General features: G+C 39.9%; 1 protein-coding gene across 4 annotated transcripts in view; it reads right to left on the bottom strand.

Annotated features, from left to right (window-relative positions):
- Nucleotides 1-2518: 2518 nt before the first annotated feature.
- Nucleotides 2519-15749, bottom strand: part of CTCFL (CCCTC-binding factor like) — a 37925-nt gene continuing 24694 nt past the window's right edge. The window contains exons 14-17 of one of the 4 annotated variants that reach the window (XM_062604122.1): nt 10248-10412; nt 9512-9619; nt 5189-5217; nt 2519-3246 (exon numbers count right to left, since the gene is read on the bottom strand). The gene's annotated coding sequence lies outside the window, so the exon portion shown is untranslated. The other 3 variants (XM_062604120.1, XM_062604121.1, XM_062604123.1) reach the window with 3 other exon arrangements.

Genomic DNA, 15749 nt, shown 5'->3' with positions numbered 1-15749 from the left:
ATATAAAAGTGTCAGAATCATGGTGTTTTTCCATAAAATCATAATTCCTAGGTAATGTCCACCTGAAGAGAGAACCGTGTCTTTTGATTTTGTCTGAGCTCACAAGAAGAGGCGTCAGAAAAGATGACCGCGTGTATCACATTTTGGGAGCGAGTTTTCCATTTCACTTTGCCCTTTCCCAGTTGTACCACCCCCATCAGAAAGAAGAGAACACCGTGGGGACAACCCAGCCGGATCCTAACGTCACCCGCAGAGCACGCTGCCACCTCTGCCTTCTGCGTGCTGTCTGTACCACCCGAGGGAGCAGGGCTGGCCGGGACAGCAGCTGCAGCGAACCCCACTGTGAGCCTGAGCCCTCCCAGCAGATGTATCCTTGGGCCAGTAGACATCAGGTCAGGCAACAAGGAGCAAGAGGCTGTCCTGTAAGTCCACCTCCCCACGGCAGCTCAAAACCTCCCCGCAGCAGCTCAGCTTCTTTTGAGCACTTAGAGAATGTGCTTGATCTCCCAGCAGATTTTTTCCCATGTCCTGTGTACATGGTTACTATTATAAGCACAATCATGGTGAATGTTTGTGCAAATGATTAGGTCTGAATCTTCTTGGTGCTTTATACATCTTTATTACTATTTTTATTCTACTTGTATTTTTGGAAACAGTGAGCATGGAAGCATACCCTGCTTTTCTGGAAGCATATGCACACTACAGCTCTAATTCACAAACCTTGAGGTTAATAAGAACAGCTAACATTTATGCCTCAAATCATCAGTGAAGAACTGACCCCCATTATCCAGTCCCAGGGATTACAAAATGCTCATTGCTGCATGTTTGTGCCATGTATTTTTAAAACAAGCTCCGTCTAAAATATGCACAATTAATATTAACAAAGACCCGCAGTTCTCAGTGAGTGGCTGGAACAAGCGCTGCCTTCTGTCTGATGTGCAATGACCTTTGGAAATATTTTTAGGCACTGTCCTATAAGCAATGTGTCTTGCACAAATTACTTCTGCCCAAGTATAAAGCAACATTAACCATGAGAAGGGCAACATGGGATGAATTTGTGTTTTTTAAAAGGGGGGGGGAGAGGAAATTACTGGAGTTTATAAGAGGATTCATAAACTGCATCATTTTCTCTCTCATTTAATCCTAACATACAGGATCTTGTGCCGTGGATAAAGATACTCACAACCAACTGAAGTGTTGCGTGATTCTCCCATTTTTGAGTAAAGGAAGGAGAATACAGTAATTAGTTCCTTGCAAGAAACAGAATTAATAGGATCTATTACACACTTAATTAGCACTGTGTTCTTGAGGAGGAAGATTAATTTGGGTAACTACTGGAAGTTTTCAATCTTCATGACGTTAAGCTAAAAACTGAAGTTGGAAGAAACCGGTATGGAGAAATAGCACTCTGTGTTGGAAACAATTGCCTCTCCTAGCCACAGGAGAAGCCAAACTGCAGTGTGTACTGTGGTATACAATTGGCTCATACAGTTACATATCAATATATATCAATGATGAAAATGTCTAGGAAATTACCTGAGGGATTAGGAACAGCTCAGTGAAACAGAGAAAACAGGAAATACTGTGTCAGGCATTTTCATACCTTAAAATTTTTGTCCAAGTCAGAAAGGGAATGGAGAAACAACGAAAATGCAGATTCAGACTCAGAAACATAGCAACTCCCAAACACCTGCAAAATACACATGTACACCCAATACGCTTTCTGTAATCTATTTGTATGGAAAAGTACACAGAAAATAACTATTTAACTGTGAATTCACCTGCTGGAGGAGGAGCTACCACACACACTAACCTGTTTCCGGCAGTGGCCAACAGTCAATCTGCACAGAGGAGTATTACAAACAAATACAATGCAAGTCTACAATGGAATACCCCCTCCATGCTATAAGCAGCACTGCTGGCACTTCCTAAGCCAGAGAATCATTTAAACCCTCACTGACTTTAACAACAGGGCAATTGCAGCAAGCAGTAACATTTTTAGAAGTTAAACTTGAGGTAGGCGAAAGATTTATGGGCATAAAATACACATATATACAAATACCACATACAGAATGGATATAAGCCATATTAAAAGATTGTGAATGTACAGTATTCATTATATAAAAAACAAAACAACCCCCCTGCAGCCCTCTGCACAATCAAACACAACCTATACATTTAAAAAATGAGGTCTTGTTTTTAATCCACAGATTTTTTCACACAGCCATAAGCTCGTGAAAAAAAGACAGAATCAGCTGTATTTTAGCTGCCAACAGAAATCAATGGATGCTGTTACCCCACAGACAAAAGCTAATGTACCTGTGTTCAGTCATTCTGTAGCAAATTAAGAGCTTCCAGGAAGCATTTTATCAACAGATACCACAAACCAAACCCTTGTCAAAATTTAGAGAGAAATACAAGATTAAGGGTCTTGTTCTTATCCACTTAATAGGAAAGCCAAGTGTCAGAACAATCATCACCTTTTGAAAGATGAACCGAGTTCCAATTTTTTTTTTATTTATTTAGCCAAGATTCCTGAAAGAAAAAAAAAAAGGGAAATAAAACTCAATGTAGAAATATTTCTGATGCAGGAAAAACACAGGGTATGATTGAATAAAGGATCACCCACTTTAGGTGATGCTGCCAGACAATTTCCTTCCCTGTTCCATCTCCATTAGGTTCCTTTTTAAGCTCATTTCTTCATAAGTCACCCACAAAGGCCCCATGGCACCAAAATGTCATATTCACAGGAGGCTTTGTTAGTGGGGACAAGGTCCAGGCTCTGCTGCTGTCTAAAGGCTGCGATGAGCATCGAGGATGGGAGTGAGTGGTGCTTTCAGAGTTAACAGCTCTCAAAGCTTGAAGGCGAGCAACTTTAACATATGGGTAGAGATAAGCAAAGCTTTGCCAGCTGCTAGTGTCTGTCTTTCCAGATACTTTGGCCGTGAACCTTTTTTCAATACAGTGCTGCAGTTCTTTGACCTGATCCTCTCTGAAGCTCACCAGTGTAGACTGTCACCAACCCTGAAACTCGTCTGGGTCTGAAAGAGCAAGTCCTGTCCTGACACAAGAACCAGAAGGCATCAGCTCTTAGCAGACAGATTTCAGCAATGTCACCTGCATATAAAAATCTCAGTGTCTTCATTCAGCTCCACAAGTGTTTGTTCTTCCTGTCCTTGATAACTGTTTGACCTGTGTTGGCATGCTCAGTCCAAAATCTGCTGCAATCACCTGGTTTAGTAACATCTGTTGTTGAGAAGGACAAACAACAAGCTAAATAGTCTAACTGACATCAGACTATGAAGAAATAATAAAATCTTCCCTCCCCCCATTAAACTCATATTGAAAGGTGTATTCTGTGTCATTTTCCCTGTTTGAAACTTGGATATGAAATTCTTCTGGTGTAATGGTGCCACCAGCAGATAACAGTTAGAACTGGGTTTAGCTGAAAAACCTAGGTAAGAATACAGATCTCTCTACATAGGTTATTTAAACTTCCACAGCCTTTAATTATTGAAAACAATATTTTGATAAGAACGCGGAAGCTAGAAGTGGTTCTAACAGTAATTTATCAGTAGATAAAACTTTACATTCATAATTCTCTGTGTAAGTTCCTTATGACATCCTCTATGATTTATAAAGATGGGAAAGTGTGTGGCACAGGGTGGGTTTTTTTTTTCCCCCACAGTAGAAACTAGTGATTTTTCATGCCTGAACAACTGACAAACACTGGAGCAGTAACAACTACATCGAACCCTGAGAACTGAATGACTGGAACTCTTCAGTGTTGTTTATGTGAATATTGATCTGATAAATCCTGAATATCCAAGTGGAACAACTCCTTTTCTCCAGGGAGACCCAGGACTCTTTGACCCTCTGTTGCATAGGGAGGATGAATTGAGAGTACCCATTTCTACAGTGTTGATATTCTCAATGTTACTGTCACCTTTCTATCTATAGCAGCTTTATTACATTTAAAATTAGTCATTTCTGATTCATATTTACTTAGCTGCTTCAGGAATTTACAATATGACCCAACACGTGCTCAGATAGGTTTGCAAGCATAAAGGATTCCCAAGAGAAAAGTGAAAAAGGAAAGCAGACACTAAAAGGTGTCACTGCTCAATTGTGTAGGAAGCCAGAACTAAATCCCAGTGCAGAACCTTGCCACAGTTCACCAGTGCTCTTTCATTCCCTTACCAAAATGTCATACCTCTTGGAAGCTACCAGCTCAGGCACTGCCTGGTCCACCTCTGACCTGCTCTAGACAGCCAGAGATGGCACTCTGCTTCTTTGCTGTTGTAAGATTGGTCTGAAAAAGTCACCTCCTTCACCTCCAGCCTTCTAGCCTGGTGCAGCAAGGTCTCTCAATGGGGAAATAGGGAAAAGCAAGACATTTGAACAAAGTTCCCCAAATATATTTGCAGAAAGCAGCTGTTTGTAAGGTTTTCCATATGTAATGTGTAGAGTTATTTCAGAAATAGTTATATTAAAAGCCTTCATAAAGCAAAAACTATGAACTATTAAAAACAACATACTGTGGTATTCAAAATTAACAGGTATGCTAATAAAGCCTGCTCTAGCTGAGTTTGTCTATTCTCCTGTAGACAGGAACTACCTCAGGTCATAAATAAAACTTCCAAAAATGCTTCCCAAGTCACCTTTAAAACAAGAATACATTAAAAATGCATTCTTCATGCTTGTTCTGCTGAAGTGCTGGAAAGCCTTATTGTATTAATTCTAACAATGTAAAATACAGTTATTTGCCCTTTCTTTTATAGGAACAAGCTTAAATCCTACTTGACTGAAATGCATAAGAAAGAATTTTAGAAACCATAACCAATGAATGATACATTCTTATCTGTTACATAAATAATGAAATTACTTCATTTAAGCAACTAGCACATAGCCCTAAAATGCTTATATCTTTAACAACAACTTATCTGAGAATGCATTTTTCTTTTTAGACAGATATCAATTAGAATGGAGTAACTAATGTTTCTTTAGGGTGCAGGGTGTATTAATACAAGCTATGCAATAAATTTGTTTAATTTGGTACAGTTTAATCTTTAAAACTTGTCTTGGGGAAAAAAAGCACGATATCCTTCACATAAAAAAGAGGCAGCCAACATTTCAGGATAGGCCGAACAACACTGATGCTACAAAGCAAAAATGACACAAAACTTACCCTCCTTGCAGAAAGCATCTCATGCAAAACTGTAAGGAAAGCAAGGAAGCATTAGAGTAACAGCTAACCTTTTATTTCCGTCAAAGATATCCCTATATTTTGCTTGCTATGACAAAGATTTAATGAGAAAAAATGCTGCAGGCTACAGCTGGGCATGGCTTTTTCCTCCCATAAACTTCTCTAGACAGTAAGTCAGCCTTCCACTTCATCAGCTCCAAAACCACACAGAAAAGGCATTAATGTTTCCACAATTTCACAGGTTGCTTCTTTTTTGTGATGAAAATAATGTAAAGGATTACAAGCTTCTCAGTTACTATGGTAAAAGGAGCTTTAAAATGTCTTGGTATAAATTTGCCCTGGTTTTCTTCAAATTCACTGAAAAGTAGTAATTCTCCATACAAGTAGTCACGTCCATAACATGAGCCGGCAGTGTGCGCTTGCAGCCCAGAAAGCCAACCGTATCCTGGGCTTCATCAAAAGGAGCATGACTAGCAGGTCAAAGGAGGTGATCCTGCCCCTCTGCTCTGCTCTTGTGAGAGCTCACCTGGAGCACTGTGTGCAGTTCTGGTGTCCTCAACATAAAAAGGACATGGAACTGTTGGAACAAGTCCAGAGGAGGCCACGAGGATGATCAGGGGACTGGAGCACCTCCTGTATGAAGACAGGCTGAGAAAGTTGGGGCTGTTCAGCCTGGAGAAGAGAAGGCTGCGTGGAGACCTCATAGCAGCCTTCCAGTACCTGAAGGGGGCCTATAGGGATGCTGGGGAGGGACTCTTCATTAGGGACTGTAGTGACAGGACAAGGGGTAATGAGTTCAAACTTAAACAGGGGAAGTTTAGATTGGATATAAGGAAGAAGTTCTTTACTGTTAGGCTGGTGAGGCACTGGAATGGGTTGCCCAGGGAAGTTGTGAATGCTCCATCCCTGACAGCGTTCAAGGCCAGGATGGACAGAGCCTTGGGTGACATGGTTTAGTGTGAGGTGTCCCTGCCCATGGCAGGGGGACTGGAACTGGATGATCTTAAGGTCCTTTACAACACTAACTATTCTATGATTCTATGACACCATGCAGGTATGGATTTCCTTTCAGAAAAGGAACTGGGAGTTAGATCATGGTTGCAGCAATGTTATTGAGCTAAACTAGCAACTGCCCTCAGAAGTTACTCCAGACTGAAATATGAATTGGGCAATACAAGAATCAGATCAGTTATCAGCAAGATAATTTAAACCAAGCCTTCCATCAGCTGATGTACAGATTTTGAATATGAGTATATATGCAAGAAACATATTCTGTAATCCTTTACAGCCATAGCCTTTCACTGTCCTTATCTCAAGTTCAGTGGAGCCTCCCTGGCAGCCCTGTGGGGCCCTCAGCGCACAGACCCACAGCTCAGTCACTGTCACCCGTTGTGTGCTCACACTATTGCACCTGCATATTTTACTTCGCACACAAAAGGTCAGAAGCTTGCCAGCAGGCTGCCTGCCTTCTCCAACATACAATGCACAGAGAAAAAGAACTCCAAGGAGCCGCTTGCTGTAATTTCCTGCAATTTAAGACTATTTATTTTTAAAACTTCTGCTGCCAACCTCCCCATCTGACTGTCACACTCTCGCTGGATTTTTTCATCAGAACATAGTAATTTATTAGAGATCAAATCCAACCAGTTATTTTATTGTCTTGGTTTTCAATACTACTCAGCCGTTTTAGCTCTGAATCCTCAGGGCTCTCTATAATTAATGTTTCTTTAGCAGAGGCAGTGAGGGGACTGGCTGTGCAAAGCCAGTGTTAACCCTTACATAGACCAACATAAAACCACAGTGAGGGGCTGCATTTGCAAAGGGGTCGCAACAAATGATCCACAGAATTAAGTCTACTTTTGACATTTGAAAAGTTCCCTTTCATACAAGTGGGCTGCGTACCCACATGATTAGGAACTGGTCTGTGCCTGCAAATGTTAATTAACAGACGGGGGGTCACACTCACACATATGGCATTTCTGGAGACTGAAACTTCCGTAAAAGCTTTTGTGGCAGCTGAAGGGAATTGAGAGAATGGGAATGATCAAGTGAAAGGCTGAATATTCACAGTGTCAGGTATGCACTACGCTGGCTGTTAATAGTGGCACTGCAGGAAAGATGCATGTGAGAACCAGGGGCAAGCTAGCATGGAATATTTGAGCCAGAAAATTAGGCGCTGGGCAATCATTACACTTGAGAGAGCACAAGAAGAGAATAATAAGGATGCCCAGCATCAGGCACACTGATTTTTTCTCCTCCACATTTTCCCCCTGTCATATTTGAGGGGTAAAAAGTGTGGCTACGAAGAAGATGGAGACGCCCTTTTTACAAGGAATCACATGGGAAAGACGAGGGGTGATGGGCACAAGTCACTCCCGTGGAGATTCTGATTAGACACAAGACGAAAATGTTTCACAGTGAGAACAATCAGCCATTGGAATAATCTCCCCAGGGAAGTGGTGGATTCCCCAACATCAGACACTTTCAAGAGTCAGCTGGACAGGGCGCTGGGACACCTTGTCTAGGCTTTTATTGCCATGAAAGGTTGGACCAAATTATCCTTGAAGTCCCTTGAGGTCCCTTCCAACCTGGTATTCTGTGATTCTATGAAGGATATTTGCAAGTAAATATTGAATTTTATTCCTACTTCGGAAGATAATCTCCTGTTAATAGGAGCTCTTAGCTCTCTAGGTCAATATTGCCATAGCCCAGAGAAGGTCAAAAGCAGGTATCTGGCAAGAAGTAAACATCATCGCACAGTAAAAGAAGCCCAATAATGAACACATTTTCCTTTAAATTCTAGCATCTTGTTATCACCCTTTTTTCCCAGCTATGTGACCTATTGCCACGAATAGAAAATAACACAGCATAGGAAAGCAATGATATTAATCAAGGTCTGCTCTCAGCTATATATTTTTGCATTAGTGAGTTTTTCATAGTTAGGAGGGCTGGATTTGACCTCAGAACATTCCAATAATCTGTTGTGAAAACAGAACCACAGAAAAATCGTTACATTTGATATCCACTTATTAAAAATTGTTACTGCAATCGGAATTCAGAAGGGGCTGCCCTAAGAAAGCTTTGTCCTTTTCTGGGTGAACTATTTAAAGCAGTATCCTGGACTGAACTTCAGTGTTCTCACTAATTTGACCATGTTTGTCTTTTACCCAAAGCACTCCCAGCAAAAACAGCTGCCAGAGCTCCTGTGCAGCAGTTGTCTCAAGAAGACAGACTCTGACTTTCGCAGTTCTCTTATACTGTATTTTAAGAAGCTGTTTTCAAAGTCTCTCATCAAATAGCTTTTAGCAGTGACAGATATGCCTGGTGTAAGTCTGTTAGTTTCCCACAAGCAAAAGCTTTGAGGAGACTTTCAAGAGTGTAAATCATAGGCACTGAATGAATTATAATTAACTATCAAGATCAATGGTGGGCACAAAGTACTGCTGTAGATGTTGCTGAATAAGTGACAAAAGGCAGAAACTAAACAACCATAATATCAGACTATTGTTCTGTTATTGAACCAATACAAAAAATGTAAAACTGTATTCTGAACTACACACTCATTATTTCTAAGGATTTCCTACCAAAGTAAGCAGGGAAACACTGAATTTTACAGATCACACTTACTGTATTAAATGGAGTCTGAAACCTATAAACAATTTGTAATAATCAAATTCTAAACATACTAATCTATGTTGGCACAATTCTTCTTATGACTATGTTACTACCTACTTATTTAATAATAGTAAAAACAAGTTTAAATGAATACTTGCATGAGAGTTATATGATGTAAACCACTATGTCTCTGATACTGCAGCCTTCATCAGTGTGAAAAGTCTCATAGCAATCTATGAACTGAACAATACTGAACAAAATAGAAACTTTACTGAACAAATTGCAATACAAGAGCAGAGCTTTATTACTATAATACCCACACTGCCATGTACTTTAGAGGCAAGCACTTGTCTTCCCTATCACACGTTCAGGGAGTTCGAGCTGGAAGCTCAATGAAGAAGGAAATAACAGAAGATTAAAAACAGCTAAAGTGGTTTCCAGAAAATTGTATTCTTGCCCTGCCTTTGTGTTGATAGGAAAGGAACATGCCTCAACATGCAAACCAGCCCCCAAGTGCACTGGGGAGGAACAAGTCTTTGTTTAAAGCAGCACAAGATTACCCCTGCACTTCCTTATTCAGTCAGCCTCTGGTAACCATAGAAAACTGGTATACAGAACACACAGCCTGAACGGTGGATGTAAATGGCTGTTGATAAATAGGATCATATGTAATGTTGGACACTTTCTTACCTTCTTCACTCATGCTTGGCTAATCAGGAATCTTTATGTCGTTTTGACCGTTAACGAACACTGTTAACTTCTCTCAAAAACAAACACTGCTTCCAATCCCTTGGAACTCTGGTAAAAAAGAAAAGAAATTTAAATTAAAAAAAAAAAAAAAAGAAAAGAAAAAGAGAAAAAGAAAAATGAGAGGAGAAAAATTCACCTATGGGCAAAGACATAGTATAAAATAGGAAGCATCCTGTGGCATACACAACATTTTAACATACACCGTTGTCTAAGGTAAAAACCACAACCTAATTTTTGGATTTGAGTTAGCTCTTGCCATTTCAACTCCTCGGTGAGCACAACCTCTGTTAGGTTAAGATTTCTTATCCTTCACAAAGTTAAACCCTAAGTGGCTGCAGATAATGGTGTTACTTATTTCCTTAGTTTCACTCAGAAACACAGTCACAAAGCTTTCGGATTGTAGTCCTACCAGTAAGAAGCACAAGGCTTTGTTTTGTAACACTACAGAGCAGCATAAAATGATGTCATTATTTTTGTATCTTCCGTAAGGCGTGAATATGGGCATGGAACAGGTAGTTAAGCTAAAAAGTATATGCAGCAAGGAACAGACCGCTGTCAATGATCAATACTATTGACAATTTCTTTCTAAGTGCACAGTCATGAAAAACTGAGTCATATTCAAAAGGAAAAGAAATTCCTAACGGCAAAGCATTATGGTAAATGTAAACAAATATACTTATGCTCCCAGCGTGTGCTGCTTCCCAGGCTTGATGCGTGTCCCAGGGAGTGTGGGCTAGAATAGAACAAATTTCATCACTTCCTCACTTCCTCTGCTCATGGTTTCTGTATCATGCAGCACAAGGACTTATGTAAGTCACTTCTTTATTAAGCAAGAGTACGCCTGCATTCAGGCAAGACGTATTTCTCAAGTCAGAGCACTTAAAAAAAAACACTAAAATTTTCAGTTTCTAAAAGTAGGATTCAATCGTGAATCTTATTCTTTCAAAGTCCCAGAGGCACTTTCACTGGTTTCATAAATAACCATGGAACAACCTGAATTCTGAAGAATAAAAACTAATCTTTAACCAATAATTTCAGTGGAAGTTACATGAAGCAGATTTGCCAGTGCCCATTAAACAGAAGCTGTTCTCAAATTCAGGCTTGCTTTCACAAATAGGTTGAAGCACACCACTGGGTACCAGAGCATCACCCACTCCCTGTCACAGGCTGAACCACTGGTGTTCCTGAAAGTTACATTTCTATTTTAATGCATTTTGAGACATATGAATACCTTTAAAACTACTTGTGTGCTTTCTAGGAAATCCAAATGATTTCACCTTCCTCTCATTTACGATTTTAGGAAGCTAAGGCCACAATATCTAAAACTGCCACATAGCTGTTTTGAGACCAATTTTTGAGTTTTAGCTCATAATAGTTAAGCATTAACAGCGACTAATGATATGCTGAGAAATTTGATGTGCTTTCATTGCCCCTCATTCTCCAACATGAGTTCTCATCCTAATGCTTTAGCATTGCTGATTTCTGTGCCTTTGTGAAGGGCTAGAATACAGACCTAATTTGGTGGCAGGGAATCTGCTTCTGTCCTGTCTGTAACTGTTCACTCTCCAATAGAAAAGCTTTTTGTATTAAATTGTAAAGAAGTCACTGGACAAACTCAAGGAAAATGAATCAGTCATTGTAAAAAAAAAAAAAAATGCACTTTCAAATTAAATATTATGAATTATGTATGTTCATTCATTCATGGTATTTGCTGTGAAATAACAGCTAATGTATTCAGCAAATGATTGAACACTAAGTGGTATTTTTATACTTAAATCACAACTACTTCTCTGTTTCAGAATGGGATTATTTCTTATTTACCTGCTGACAGTAGAAAACATGGTTGAGTTAAGAAAAAAATCAAGAGAACTTTCTCCATTTATATCTCATGAGGGAACTTCCTTGATTTAAGGCATAGGATGAAGTTCACTGCCAAGTATATATTTACAAACAGAATCACTGCCTAATGCTTTGTGATTGGAGCTGCATCCTCAGGGTGCAATTACAGCAATTATCTGGATGGATCTCTCATCAGTAACCTTTGACTCATCTCCTACAAACTGTCAGTCTTCATCATCAGATGGCGAAAGCAGCGTATTGTTTCTATTCAATCATCTGCTTCTGAGAAAGAGGAAACTCCGCTATTAGGACAGCCTGCCTGCTCATACATACGACCTCCTGTAGCTGGCCTGCATCTGCCAGACGGAGTGGTAAGCCCCAGAATGAACAGCAGTTCACTCCTATACTGTTCTCCTGTCAAGATGAAGCCAGCAGGCATCCTCACACACTTCAGCATTTCTCTTAGGAATTTCAAGAAAAGCAGAGAAAAAAAATCTTGTTATATGCAAAGTATAGATGCATTGCCTAATCCTAAAGGTGCTCAGTATCATAGTCTGAAAACTAAGTGTTAGTTATGCATCAGATCTTCAAAGTTAGTCCCAAAAGGAAGAGATTGCTGCCTCAGCTCCCATCTAAGTGGAATGAATTCACTGAACTAAACAGATTTACTATAAACTTACACCTATGCAAAGATGGAGCACAGTCTTACATTAACACTATTATGACATTTATCATCACACAATTGTTATTGAAGTCCTGCATGGCCTGGAGGATACAGCTCATTCAAAACTAAATTCACAGTCAGGAATGCTAAGTGATGAAGGGGTAAATAACTCAGTCCAACGAGTGGGACATTTAAAATAGTATGGGAAAACTACTGTGAAGTTTTGTAACTTTCACTTCGCAGTGAAACAGCTGATGACTTACTGTACTAGACCAACAAAAAATCACCATTGCCTTAAAGGGAGCATAGCTTAGTTCTCTCAGCATGCAGTTCTTCCAGAAGAAGGATGGCAGTTCCAAGGCTTAGTTATGATCACCATTAGCTGCTACCGCCCATTTGATTAGTTGGCAATAAAAGCAAGGCTCTTTCTTATCAAAGCAAACAGCAATGTCACTCCTTTGCATTCCTCCTATTAGCTGCAAATGTTAGATGGACAGGGCAGGGATAAAACCAATGATAACTGAATCTGGGGAAAAAAAAGCCCCAAACCATCAAAGTTAAAAATACACAAAATCATTTACAGCAGTAACTCAAAGAGTCAACTACCAAAGCAGAAAGAAACTAAATTGTTCATTGTCAACTGCCAATTCAAAGTGAAAACAGATTGGACCAAAGCTGTCAGAAAATTCTTTACCATTCTGTAATGATCACACAGCCATAATGCCAGACAGAGTCCAGCTGTTTCAGTGACTAACTTCAAACAATAGCTGGGCTGTTTAAAAGCACAACAACAGGGAATGATGTTTGTCTGAAGATATACTGTATTAATGTAAATTGCTTTCAAATGCACATTCTGTGTCTTAAAACAAAAAATGGATATTAAAACCTGTGTGAGTGGAAATTAGAGCCATATATAACATTGTCAGCTGTAATTCAGTCATCCATTAGTGACTGCATGTAGTGAGCTTACATCCAGTGGGACGAAGGAAAACATTATTCATTTTACTCTTTCTACTTAAGACTATGGAGTCTGTGTTCCCTTTATGAAACTTCCAATTACCATCAGATGATACTCCCTTTGTATTTCCTTCTTAGGAGATGCTATACCACCAACTCCTGCCCATGGCTGTTAGTCATGCTGCCATAGTGCCTTCCTATCATCTTAAGCACTGACCTTTAAGAAGTTGTAAATGTTATTTCAGTTTTAATTCTGAGTTTAATGTCTCTGGAAGTGATTAGCAACATTGGCTTAATGTGATTTGGTCCTTGACCATTTACTCACCACCTTCTGCTAATGTAATATAATCATTACATGCTGCAACACCCCAGGTTTCTATTTCTAGTTCAGTGAGATTAAACTAGTAATAAGCAGCAGCATACTGTATCATCAGTGGGCTTCATTGCTCCTGAAGGCAAAAGGATTAAATCAGAGATTAATTTTGGTCTGTGCATCATCTTTGTCATCTGTACAATGGAGACAACACAGCTATGGTTCGAGAGACAGTTAGGCTTCCTCACAACAGAAATTAAATTCCCGTCTGCGAACTTTGTGTTAGTTATCTCTGCAGTATTACTTGTGAGACTGTTGAATAACAAATTGATTTTAACTAACAAAAAAGTAATCATGTCAAAGATCTTCAGTAGATGCACTGACAGACAGCAGACATGTCTCCCTAATGCTGACTTGGTAATCAGTAAAAAGCTTTGAAAGACAGGAAAAAGATTAGTTGGGATACAAAGGAGAGGATGGCAGGAACTTAAAGATGACAGTTCAAGAAAATTTCTTGGAACATGCACAAGAATGGAAATCAGATGGAAATCCAGCTTCCTCATCTACTCTACCAGAATAATGCTTAGATGATGAGTAAAGATCATTGCATGGCAAAATCTGACATCACAGCATGCAGAGAACAAGCCTTTGTGGTGATGCTGTATATGGAGCATGCATAAGATGCTTTGTTTGCAGCATAAGCTTTGATGCTTTGTCTGCATACATCTCTGCGTGCAGAGAACAGGTCTTTGTGGTGACGCTGACTGTGCACCATTTCTGCACTGTTGTGTCAAAGCTTAAATTGGAGAAAACAGAAAAGACAAGCTCACTCTTTTATGAAGGACCAGAACACTCCCCATGGCCTATGTGCACAATTCACCTCACCTTAAAGGACTTTTAAAATCTGTTGCTTGTTAAAAGCCCTAAAATCTCCGTAACTAGAGATTTCTTAGATAAACTGCTTACCTTATCATTAAATAATAATTTTACATGATATGTTAAAATGGTTTATCAACAACAGAAAATATACTAACATGCCCCCAGTGCACACTCAGTAGACCTCCCTTGCAGTGGTGGCACTCACCTGACCTTCCATTTGAGCCAATGCAGCCAAGTAAGCCAGAGCAGCAGACAAACACAGAGAAGGAACGTGCAGGTTGAAAAGGCATTGCAGTCAATGCACATTGAGGGACCAGCCTTACAGCTGAGGCTGTGCCAGCTGCACTGGGAGCAAATGCAGCTGCATCCCAGCAGAAGGTATACACACCCCATCCTTTCCTGACAGGGATGACTACACTTTGTAGTGAACACTGTGACTTATTAGCCCGCTCAGGAAAAAAAAAGCTACAAAGAACTCTTTTTATCTAGCTTTGATGTACACAAAATCATCAGCAGGATAGCTTAACAAGCCAAAACTAAGACAAAAAAAAAAAAAAAATCAAAGCACCTTTCACATTTTTGCAAGGGCAGGTAGTGACAGGATCAGGGGTGATGGCTTTAAACTGAAATAGGGAGATTTAGATAGGCCATTACATCCGATTGGACAACATCCAGAAGCTCTTCCCTGTGAGGGTGCTGAGGCGCTGGCACAGGGTGCCCAGAGAAGCTGTGGCTGCCCCATCCCTGGCAGTGTTCAAGGCCAGGTTGGAGGGGGCTTGGAGCAAGCTGCCCTAGTGGAAGATGTCCCTGCTCGTGGCAGGGGGTTGGAACTGGATGAGCTTTAAGGTCCCTTCAACCCAAAATAGGCTGGGACTCTATGACATGAATCACTTGTTTTTCTGCCCGCTTGCATGGATTTGAACGTGTACTGCCATCTACAGGAAGCTACTCTAATTACCTTTATTGGTCAACAACTCGGCACAATGCTGAATTAAAAGCTACCACGCAAGCACACGCTGCAGCCCTACAATAGCTACTTTTCTTCATTTCCTTGGAAGATTCTAGGATTTGTGTGGAAAAAAATACTTCAAAGTTTCAGAAGACAACTCAGTCTGATCGATACATCAACTCTCGCTTTCGCATCACCATATGCCACTTACTGGCATCATTGATGGTACTGTGCTTCAAGGTCTCCGTTATATTACGAAGCCCAATTAGTAAAAATGTACCCAAAGTCACTCTTTCTCTGCTTTTATCTACCGGGTATGTGTGCCTGTGCAGACACTGCTTCTCCTCAGGTATTAACTATTTAAAGCATAGACAATTTCTGCTTGCAGAGGAAACTCACAATGCCTGCTTCATCTCACATAGAAAGCTTCTTTTCCAAACCAATTAGTTATCTAAGAACACTGTTAGAGAACACTATAGAATACTTGAGTATTATCTGTTTCATGAAATAATTCCTGTATATTTAACAATCAGTAAGTTAAAATATTTTAAAAATGGTAACTGTTCCAAATATGTTC

Source organism: Pezoporus occidentalis, unplaced genomic scaffold, assembly GCF_034315485.1.
Source record: "Pezoporus occidentalis ecotype Australia unplaced genomic scaffold, CSIRO_AGI_Poc_V1 ctg83, whole genome shotgun sequence".
Taxonomy (NCBI): Eukaryota; Metazoa; Chordata; class Aves; order Psittaciformes; family Psittacidae; genus Pezoporus; species Pezoporus occidentalis.
Note: the sequence above shows the minus strand (reverse complement) of the source record. Positions and strands in the feature narration are given on the sequence as shown.